Genomic DNA, 9,957 nt, shown 5'->3' with positions numbered 1-9,957 from the left:
CCCAACAAGCTCTCTCAGGTGACTGGCACGTGCAAGACGTTGCAATAGACCGCCCGCCAGAGAGAACACGTGCACACGCCAGCTTCTGTTCGGCCACAGACTTACCATTGTCGATCGCTTGCGCCCCTTTGCATAGCTACAAATCGTTTCACAAGTGAGTGGCACCTAGTGCCCCAATGGACTGCTCCGGCCATCTTTGGGATCACCCTGTATTCCCGAGTCTTATCCTCATAGCACTTAACGTATAGATTCTCCGCGACGTCGTAGTGGAACACGTAACGTTTCGTCACTGGAGTACAAAAACCAATGCCGTCATGACGGCGGTGCCGTCTTGGTGCTCTCGTCACATACAAGTTCGTGTGACACACGAGATGTTTTCAAACACGTTGGTTCATCTCGTAACGCTTTGTAGACAACTAAAATATGCTGGACAGTCTGCTAAGTGCCTCGCATCGATTCCCGAAGTGCATGGGATCTGCATAATGTTTTATCCCCATAAGCTTGGGTATAGCATATATTTCTATGCCCTTTGTCTTCTCCGGTCATTTCCTGTGATTTTGTTCATGAACGCTGCTGTTTTATTTTATTGAAAATTGACAGTATTTGTGGCGAGAAAGGTTCAAACTTGAACTTGTTCGAAAGGAAAGAAAAACTAGTGAAGGAAATATTGTAAGTAAAGAAAGAAATTTCTGGGACGCGATTGAGATATGAGCGCACAGTGTCGCTTGGTTATCTTTGTTCTTTTTTGAAAATTGGGCTGAATGTTCCAAGACCCAGTACGTGTCGCCAAATTTCTATATACTTGAACTTATATCTCGCAGCAATTCCGCTATACTGTCAGATCCATGAGACGGGCTAGCTGCTTGTTGGAGCTCGAATTCATGTTTGCAGCGCGGACTTAATAAACAGCCACACATAAACAAGCACGACGAGAGCTGGTCAATAACTAAGTTATTGCGCAGTTATACACGAACATAAGTATACAGGCGCGCAAGCGCAAGCGCTACACAAGCGAGGGTGAGAACGCACATGATAATTTTCATGTTCTGCAAACACTAAAGTCCTAAGGGCTGCACAAAAAAAAGCTATTAAGATTATCACCACCGGGCGTGCGGTAAGTTTTCGTTCAGGTATACTCCAGCTTTTTGTGATATTGCTAAAGGCGGGACGCTGGCACATTTGCCTTGGTTATAGCTAATAGCTATGGCTTCAATTTCTCTCGTGGCTTGGTCCACGCACTTGCGAAGCACACGTGTAGCATCGAGAGAGAGAAAGAGATAGAGAGAGAGAGAGAAAGAAAGTAAGTAAGGAGTGGTAAGGCAGGCAGGTCAAGCAGACGAGCACCCGGTTTGCTACCCTACACTGGGGTTAAGGGAAAGGGTGAATCGAAAGAGGAAGAGAGTGAGCATTGAGTGCACGTGGGAGGATGCACAAGAGCAGTACAAGCGGTATAAGCGCACGAATCCCTTTTCGTGCCGTTGACGCATGTGGCCACGCTTCGGGTGTCTTTTGACACCAGAATGCCGGAGTTACGAAAGGCACCTGCGGCAGTGGTCCGCCAGACGTCTCCGCTGCGGCCTGCGCGTCTATTGCTACGCGGTGCTCTCGCAGTCTAATACAGTAACCAGCTTGGCCTACATAGTTTTCTCCCGCCGGAAAGCGGTATCTCGTCCACGACGCCAATCGCGCAAGAAAAAAAAAATGAGCAACCGAATCGCACGTTTCTTGCGAGCGCCTTCGCATTCGCACCCGCTGCACTGGGGCAGAAAAGTACAACCACACTTCGATGCCGCCATATAAACGCCAGTAGAGCGACGAATCCAAGCGGTAGCTCGGCAAAGGTGCCTACGGTGAAGCGTTTCCGTTATCGCGACCAGCCGGCCGCCGACTCATCGTGGCGCGAAAGCGGGCCGCGCGCGACCGTTGCCACAGCCAGCCAATGGTTGACGGGAATGACAAGGAAGAAAACTCGAGTAGACGCGGGATTTTTTTTTCTTTTTGCGTTATCGCGTGGTTCGGCGGCATCAAGTCTGTCAAGGTGGAAGCGGAAGCTCAGGTTGTTGCGCGCGTGGGAGATAGGCTGGCGCGCTTGCTATAGAGTGGAACAGTATAAGACAGCTTTGTTCGCGGGCAAAATTAACTCGGTGTGTTAAATTAACTCTTCGGTGTGGGCGCGAGAAATGCTATGGAAGAGTTAATTGTATTGCTAGGCGAGGTGGTGCAGGAACGCCGACCAAAAGGGAACACAACGCCTGCTGCAAGTGCCAACGAACAGGTAAAAAGAAAATGTCTTTTTTCAACGCGCACTATTTCTGACATCCGCCTGAAAAGAAGTAACTGCATATTGTATTCACGTGAGCACTCTATGCATTTTGAACTTCTTTTTAGAGTTTGCATTGCAGTGAGTGAGTGAGAAAACTTTATTTCGAATCAGAACGACTCGCGTCCGGCGAGTTAGTGGGCTGGGGCACCCGCGGCGGTTACGGCCAAGAGCTCTTGCCTCTCGGCGGCTTCCTTGGCCCGCTGGACTGCCCGCAGTTGGTCTTGTAGGTTTTAGCTGAGCAGCGCGGCCTGCCATCGCACGCGGAGGCTGTCGATGGAGGCTGCGCTCGCATTGTCCTGTATTAGTTCCTGGCATTCTCATAGCATGTGTTGTAGCGTGGCTCTGGTGCCACACACTTTGCATCTATCTGTTGTGTATATTTCTGGATAAATAGGGTGCGTTAGTATCGGGCTCTTGTAGGATTTATTTTTCTAGTTGTCGCCACTGGACAGCTTGCGATCTACTGACTTGTGGATGGGGTGGAGGATAAGTGCATCTTTGCATCTTGTAATGGTTGGCGATGTCGCTGAACCTGGTCAATCTGTCTTCCCATTCCCATACTTCGGAGGGGCCTGTCGAGGGGTCCACGTTCATCGCAGCTCGGAAAGTCAGTCCCTCGAGCTAGGTTGTGTGCCGCCGCGTTAGGGTTGTCCTCTCCCGTTGAGTCGGTGGTATGGGCTGGTATCCATAGGATTTGGACGCACCTGTCTTCCGTTGTTGGTTTGTCTTTCATAACAGTGCCGACAAATATTTTGGCTGTGCTCTTCACTCATGCATTGCTGTATTCTTTTATTATCTTTATCGCTTCGGTTGCCACGTGGCATAAAGTCTTAATGGGAGAGAGAGAGAGCAAGGAAAGGTAGGGAGGTCAACCAGACACCCGGTTTTCTACCCTACACTGGGAGTGGGGGAAAGGGGAATAAAGAGAGGGAAAAGGGGGAGAGTAAGCAGTGAGTGCGTGTGGGAGGGACACTACACACAAGGACACTATAAACAGTCTCTTAAGCCGGTGCACTTAAAGTATTGTACCAGCGCACGAATCGCTTTTCGTGCCAATGATGGGTGTCACGGTCCGAGTATCGTTGGCTCGGTGAACGGTCTTGAGTCCAGTCGGTGTAAAGTTGCCCGCAGAGAGAGGCGCTGTACATCGTAGCGGGGGCAGGTACACAATAGGTGCTCGGTGTTTTCCTCACACCCACAGGAGTCGCGCACCGGGCTCTAGGCCATTCCCAAGCGATAAGAGAAGGCGTTCGTGAACAGTTGTAGCCTTAGCATGGGGTCCAGTTTACGTAATTGGCAGTTGAAGGAGCTTGAACTCCAGAGATCTTGTGACTTTTTGCCTGCAAGTAGGCGAAGTTCCTTGGCAGCGTCCGATCTCACCAAAGATGTTGGACGCGCCTGAGTATCCTCGTGGGCAAACCGGGCAGCCTTGTCAGCAAGGACATTGCCGACGATGCCGCAGTCAGCAGGAATCCATTGAAAGATAATGTCGTGCCCTCGTTCCAGAGCATGCTGGTGCACTTCCCTGATGTGAGATATCTTCTGTTCGTAAGTTCTGTGATGTAATGCAGACTTGATACTGTGAAGAGCTGCCTTAGAATCGCAAAATACGACCCGTTTCTCTGTTGGCTGTTCGATGACGTACGTCACAGTGGCATGGAGAACTGCATGTTCTGCCGACGTAGATGTAGTCATGTGTGAAAATTTGAATCTAACTGTAACTTGCTCAGCTGGAACGACGAATGCGGCAGTTGAGCTGGTAGGTGAGGTCGAACCATCGGTATATATATGTATGTAGTCATGGTATGTCTGGTGCAGTAATAGGAGCGTAAGTTGCTTCAGAGGCAGCGATGTATTATTGACCTTCTTTGTAATTCCAGGAATAGCAAAATTCACTTGAGACTGTCGCAGGCACCACAGGGGAAGTGAAGGCTTCGCCACCGGTATAAAAGATGACGGTATGCACTCTTGATGAGCGTTAACCGCTCTTGAAAAGGTCGCTTGAGGTCGCGCGGCTGGTAGGGAGGTTAAATGACGGTCGGGGATCCTTGACAGATGGCGAATGTGCGCTATGAGAGAGTCGACAGCTACATGTGCCTGGATCATATGGTCTCCCACGATGGCAATTGTTGCTGCTGTTGAGGTGCACCGAGGCAGCCCTAAAAAAGTGCGTAGGGCAAGACCTTCTACGCTCTCCAAAGCGCGAAAGTTCGTCTTGCATGTATTTGACAAAACTGGCAGACTGTAGTGTAGGAGTCCGAGAAAATTACCTTGTACAGCTGCATCATAGAATGCACTGGTGTACCCCAGTTTTTCCTGCAGAGAAATTTGAAGAACTGAGCAGTGGCAACCAACTTCTTCAGATAGACGCAGTGAGGGTTCCACGAGTGGTTGTGGTCAATGATTACACCCAGAAAGCGATGCGCCTTAACATAGGATACGGCTTGACCATTTATTGAAACAGGATACAATGACATTTGTTTCTGCGTAAAGCCAACCAATGCGCACTTTTCAGTAGGCACACTGAGGCCTTGTTCTCGCAGATAAGACGCTGTCATGGTTGCCGCCGGCTGAAGCCTGGCTCGTACCTAAGGCCGAGTCACTCCAGAGGCCCAAATGCAATGTCGTCGGCGTATATTGAGACGTGAACTGTCCGCGGTAGGCACTCCGCTAGTTCTACCAAGACGAGGTTGAACAAAATGGGGCTCAACACTCCACCCTGCGGCACACCACGGCAGATGTAATGTTCTGAAGTTGGGCCGTCTTCGGTCTCTAAGATAAAGCACCTCTCAGTCAAATAGTCCCGAATCCACTGATGCATCCGGACACCAACTCCCACAGTTCAGTATGGCCTTAAGGTCGACGCTGTCGCATGCTCCTTTTATATCTAGTAATAGTGCCACTGAGAGGCGCTTGAGGCTTTTTTGATTGGGGACCCAGGTTACGATGTCACTGATGTTGTCGATGGACGAGCTACCTCGACGAAAGCCCGTCATGGCATCCAGACAGATGTTGAATCGCTCTAGGTACCATTCCAAGCGAGTATGACTCATTCTTTCCATCACTTTGCTGGCGCAGCTCCAAAGCGCAATTGGATGATATGATGATAAATCAAGCAGAGATTTTCCAGGGTTCAGAATGGGGATCAAGCGGCTCGATTTCCATTGTTCAGGAACGGCGCGTTTCTGCCAAGACTCATTGTAGTAGTTGAGCAGCTAAACCGTGATTCATGTCTAAGGTGGCATAGTGCAGCATACGTGTGATGCCATCAGGTCCTGGTGACGTAGAATGCCTGCAGGTCGCCAACGCAGCGTTGAGCTCTTCGAGTGAAATAGCACGTTCATGCCTGGTACACGTGCCTCAGGGATGTCATCCATTCAGTGCTGCGTCAGTAATGATGACCACAGACTCAGCAACCCGTGCACAGAACTCTTCAGCCACTTCAAGTTCCGAGTGGAGTTGGTAGAGGGCCAGAGCAGCAAAGGGCTTCCTTTGATGCGGAGATGAGCCAAGACCCCTAACCGTTCTCCATATGTACGAGAGTGATTTTCGGGGATCAAGCGACTGACAGAAAGTTTTCCATCGCTTGTGTTCCAATTTATCCATACGACAGTGGACTTTCTTTTGTATGCGTCGTGAAGCCCTCAGATTCAAGACGGACTTCATATGCCGATACCTCCTCTCCGCCTGTCGGCATGCCGCACGCAACCTATCCAGTTCAATGTCCACGTCTGTTCGCCTTGCTGACCTTGTAAGCGAGCAGATGGATGTTTTCAATGCCCCTGCGATTGCATCGTCGATAGTGTGTAGAAGGCCTTCCCGACATGCGTCATCCATATCCTTCTTAAACTTTGACCAATCAACTGTATGCAAGTCAGTAGAGGAACGTTTCTCAACTCCTCTAATGTTTATGTATGCTGAAATTTGGTCGCTTCCACGTGTTTCTATGTTTTTAAACCACTGGACGCTCGATTAAAAGCCCCGCGACACCAAAGCCCAGGCAGGCACTATAGGTCGTGCATCGCAGAAATGTAGGGCGGCCGTCATTCACACAGCGCAAATCACGGTCGGCAGCAAAGGCGGCAAGACTTCTGCCTCTGGAGTAAATTTTGGTGCTTCCCCATAGCTGGTGCTGTGCGTTAAAATCGCGTGTGATAAGCCAGGGGCCATTGTTCATCATTAATATTCTCTTAAGTCGTTTGTCGTCAAAGTGACCCACTATATGTAGGCTCCAATTAGTGTAAATGACCCATCCTTCTTTTTGACATGCAGGCATACATATTGGTTGTCGCCATGAGGCCCTACAGCGTTAGCGACATACCTAAAGTCCGTCCGGATGTAGATAATTACTTTCATGCTCCACCACATGTGAACGACACAAAAGATTTGTAACCGGACAGTCAGAGTGGAGTTGATGTATTTGGTTCGTTAACGACCAGAGTGGGGAAGCGATTTGTAAAAATGAATTGGTGAAAGCCTGCTGTACGGGTGGGTCCCTAGACCTCTGACATTCCATTGAAAGATCGACGCACTTTTAATTTCATTGCCGAAGGGGACTAGTGGTCGAGCCATGATGCTTAAACGATGTTAGCAAACACTGGATTTAGTGCATCCAGTATTTGCAGAGCACGTCGAGCTGCTGGCGTTTACAGCTTGTTCAGTATGATGCGCATTGTATTAATTAGCGATTGCAGCATTACAGCCACATGCCTGTCTTTGTCGCACAAATCATCTACAGTAGACGTCGAGGGTTGGCCAGCCAAAGTTTGCTCGGATTCTGTTGGTGAATGCTGTCGTTTCGGTAGAGCCGGCCAAGATTCGGCAGATGTGGTCTCCTCAGTGGCCTTGTTCTTCGCAGTACTTTCCACAGTGCCTGGCCTGGACGGTAGAGGAGGAGGTGATGTAAGAAGTGGCATGCCCGTCGCAGAGGCCTTCCTCGAGGAGCGCCCGCGAAGGGAACGTCGCTTCCTGATTTTATCGCCGGCTTCGCGATGGGATGATTGATCTCTCACCATCTCTTTCAAGATGGCCATTTCCTTCTTAATATGTGGGCAATTTTTAGATGAAGCTTCTTGTGACCCTCCGCAGTTCGAACGCTTCATTACAGTGCCGCCATATTTATCTGCAGCATGGGGTTTGGCGCAGCCGGGGCATTCTGCCTGATTTTCGCAGACACTGCTCACGTGTCCAAGTTTCATGCATTTGCGTCACTCAAGAGGTCTTGAATGCAATCCCTTGAATGCAATCTTCACGCAGCGTGAACTGCCTAGCTACTTAACATCAACAATAATCTCATCATTTGCTGGCTTGATAAGAATTGGGAAGTCGTTATTAGGGATAGCGACGCCTAAGTCGTAGATAACCCCAGTGACTACATCAGTTCCCAGAGGGATGTAAGAGCGTACCTGAATGCCATCAATGTCTGTTACGCTGCGTAGAGTGGTCATAGCAGCCGCATGCTGGATATCAACCGCCAGTGGATTTTTTCGGGTGTTCACTGCAAATGTCCAATATTTCATTTGACACCAGGGCTTCCAGGGACATCGACACAGATTGCCTGTTAAGTAGCTTCATGTTGACGGTGGGAAGCAAGGGCACAAATATGATGGTATTGGCGTCCGGCCTCTGCGCGTGTCTTACTGTTTGCGTGCTTGACGATGAAGACGTCCTGGTGTTCCTTCTACTCGCTCCACAGCTCTGCACAAGCTGGAAGTCGTCATCAGAAAGGTCCTCACTGTTGAGAGAGTAAACATGGGTGCACTCGCTGTCGCTCTGCTGACCGTTCCGCTTCCTGGAGGCGGCCGCCGCTGACGCCGCCGTCGCCGGCAGCCGTGCGGGGTGGTCCACATCCATCACGACCGAGCAGGGAGCGAGGACAAGTGGATGCACTTAGATTTTCACAGAAATAAACCGGAGCTAGAAAGAACAGCATGGTACCAAAAACATTTCGTCGCCGTCCCCCACCTCATAACGGAGTTAAATATAAGCATACAGGCCCGTTTCGTAGAGATACTGCAGCAGTGGCTTGTAAATTTGTATATTCGCTGCCAAATTTGCTCGGTGAACATAACAGTGGCCAGGACAACTGCATGAGGGGCCCGCGTTGCCAAGAAAATGCTTGCGCTGTGTGCGTACGGGGTTCGTACGGAGTCGAAGATGCGAACGACAAATCCCTGCGCGGCGCAGCGTGCGTGGCTCCTGCTGGTCATTCGCTCGTCACCATATTAGATACAGATTGGCTTCGCCAGCATGCGCGTTTCACAAGCGGGTATGGGCAAGATGTTGGCTGTCTTTCTTGATACAGCTGCACTAGAGAGAGATTTAACCTTAAAATTGTTCATTGTTAGCGGAGTGTAATATTACGTGTAATGCTTTGAAGCATATCCTTTGCTTCTTGGTTAAAAAAAAACAAAAAAAAACTTGAAGTGTTTGTAGATAGGCCAGCCACATGTCGAGAAACACGTTTACCTCCACCAACCAGCAGGCGCTCTGGAGATCCACGAACCAGTTATGCCACTGACTATATCGGTATGAACAGCAGGTGAACAGCAGGTTGCCATGAACAGTCATGAACAGCAGGTTGCCATTATCCGTCAAGAGAAAAGTATATAATAGCTGTGTCTTACCAGTACTCACCTACGGGGCAGAAACCTGGAGGCTTACGAAAAGGGTTCTACTCAAATTGAGGACAACACAACGCGCTATGGAAAGAAGAATGGTAGGTGTAACGTTAAGGGATAAGAAAAGAGCTGATTGGGTAAGGGAACAAACGCGAGTTAATGACATCTTAGTTGAAATCAAGAAAAAGAAATGGGCATGGGCAGGACATGTAATGAGGAGGGAAGATAACCGATGGTCATTAAGGGTTACGGACTGGATCCCAAGGGAAGGGAAGCGTAGCAGGGGGCGGCAGAAAGTTAGGTGGGCGGATGAGATTAAGAAGATTGCAGGCACGGCATGGCCACAATTAGTACATGACCGGGGTTGTTGGAGAAGCATGGGAGAGGCCTTTGCCCTGCAGTGGGCGCAACCAGGCTGATGATGATGATGATGATGATGATGATGATGATGATGATGATGATGATGATGATGATATCGGTATGTCCGGCGCCTGCTTTTACGGGCTGTGGGATCAGATTCAGGATATAGTGTGCAGGTCTTCAGCATGCTGGAGTGCACCCACGTTCGGTGCCCGGGGTTGGACGATATTTCCGTCAGCGCACTAGAAATGTGACCGGCACTTTCAGAACCGAACCCGCCACGTCGAGCCGAGCAGTGCACCACCACCGCCACGGAGATATATTCCGTGGCATGTGTTGTAACTTAACGATTCATTTACGCTTTAGGCACAAGCGAACGCAACGAAGAATTCGATTATTTTTAACCCCGTTTCTTTCTAGTGTTGTGAGTGAGTGTAGCACTATTTCTGCAAGGGCAGGTGATCCACGCAAATCTACTCATATTGCGCAGCTTTATGATTACGTTCTGGTATGCAACCCGCCAATGTCGCATTGCTTACGGTATTCCGGCCCGTTTCATTACTACAATCTGGAGTGCGCAACCTTGAATCGCGTTTCATTCTTTTCTTGTCCATCACGGACAAGAAATGTCCGGACAACCTTGAATCTGGAAAT

At 49.5% G+C, this 9,957-nt stretch overlaps 1 long non-coding RNA gene across 1 annotated transcript in view; it reads left to right on the top strand.

Moving 5' to 3' along the window:
* The first annotated feature begins 2,099 nt into the window (after nt 1-2,099).
* LOC139049757 (uncharacterized) overlaps nt 2,100-9,957 on the top strand; it is a 158,707-nt gene continuing 150,849 nt past the window's right edge. Inside the window, exon 1 of the long non-coding RNA XR_011508558.1 lies at nt 2,100-2,275. This is a non-coding gene — a long non-coding RNA (uncharacterized lncRNA). The remainder of the gene's footprint in view (nt 2,276-9,957) is intronic.

This window comes from Dermacentor albipictus, chromosome 9 (genome assembly GCF_038994185.2).
Source record: "Dermacentor albipictus isolate Rhodes 1998 colony chromosome 9, USDA_Dalb.pri_finalv2, whole genome shotgun sequence".
Lineage (NCBI taxonomy): Eukaryota > Metazoa > Arthropoda > Arachnida > Ixodida > Ixodidae > Dermacentor > Dermacentor albipictus.
The sequence above is the reverse complement of the archived record's forward strand: the minus strand, read 5'-3'. Positions and strand labels throughout refer to the sequence as shown.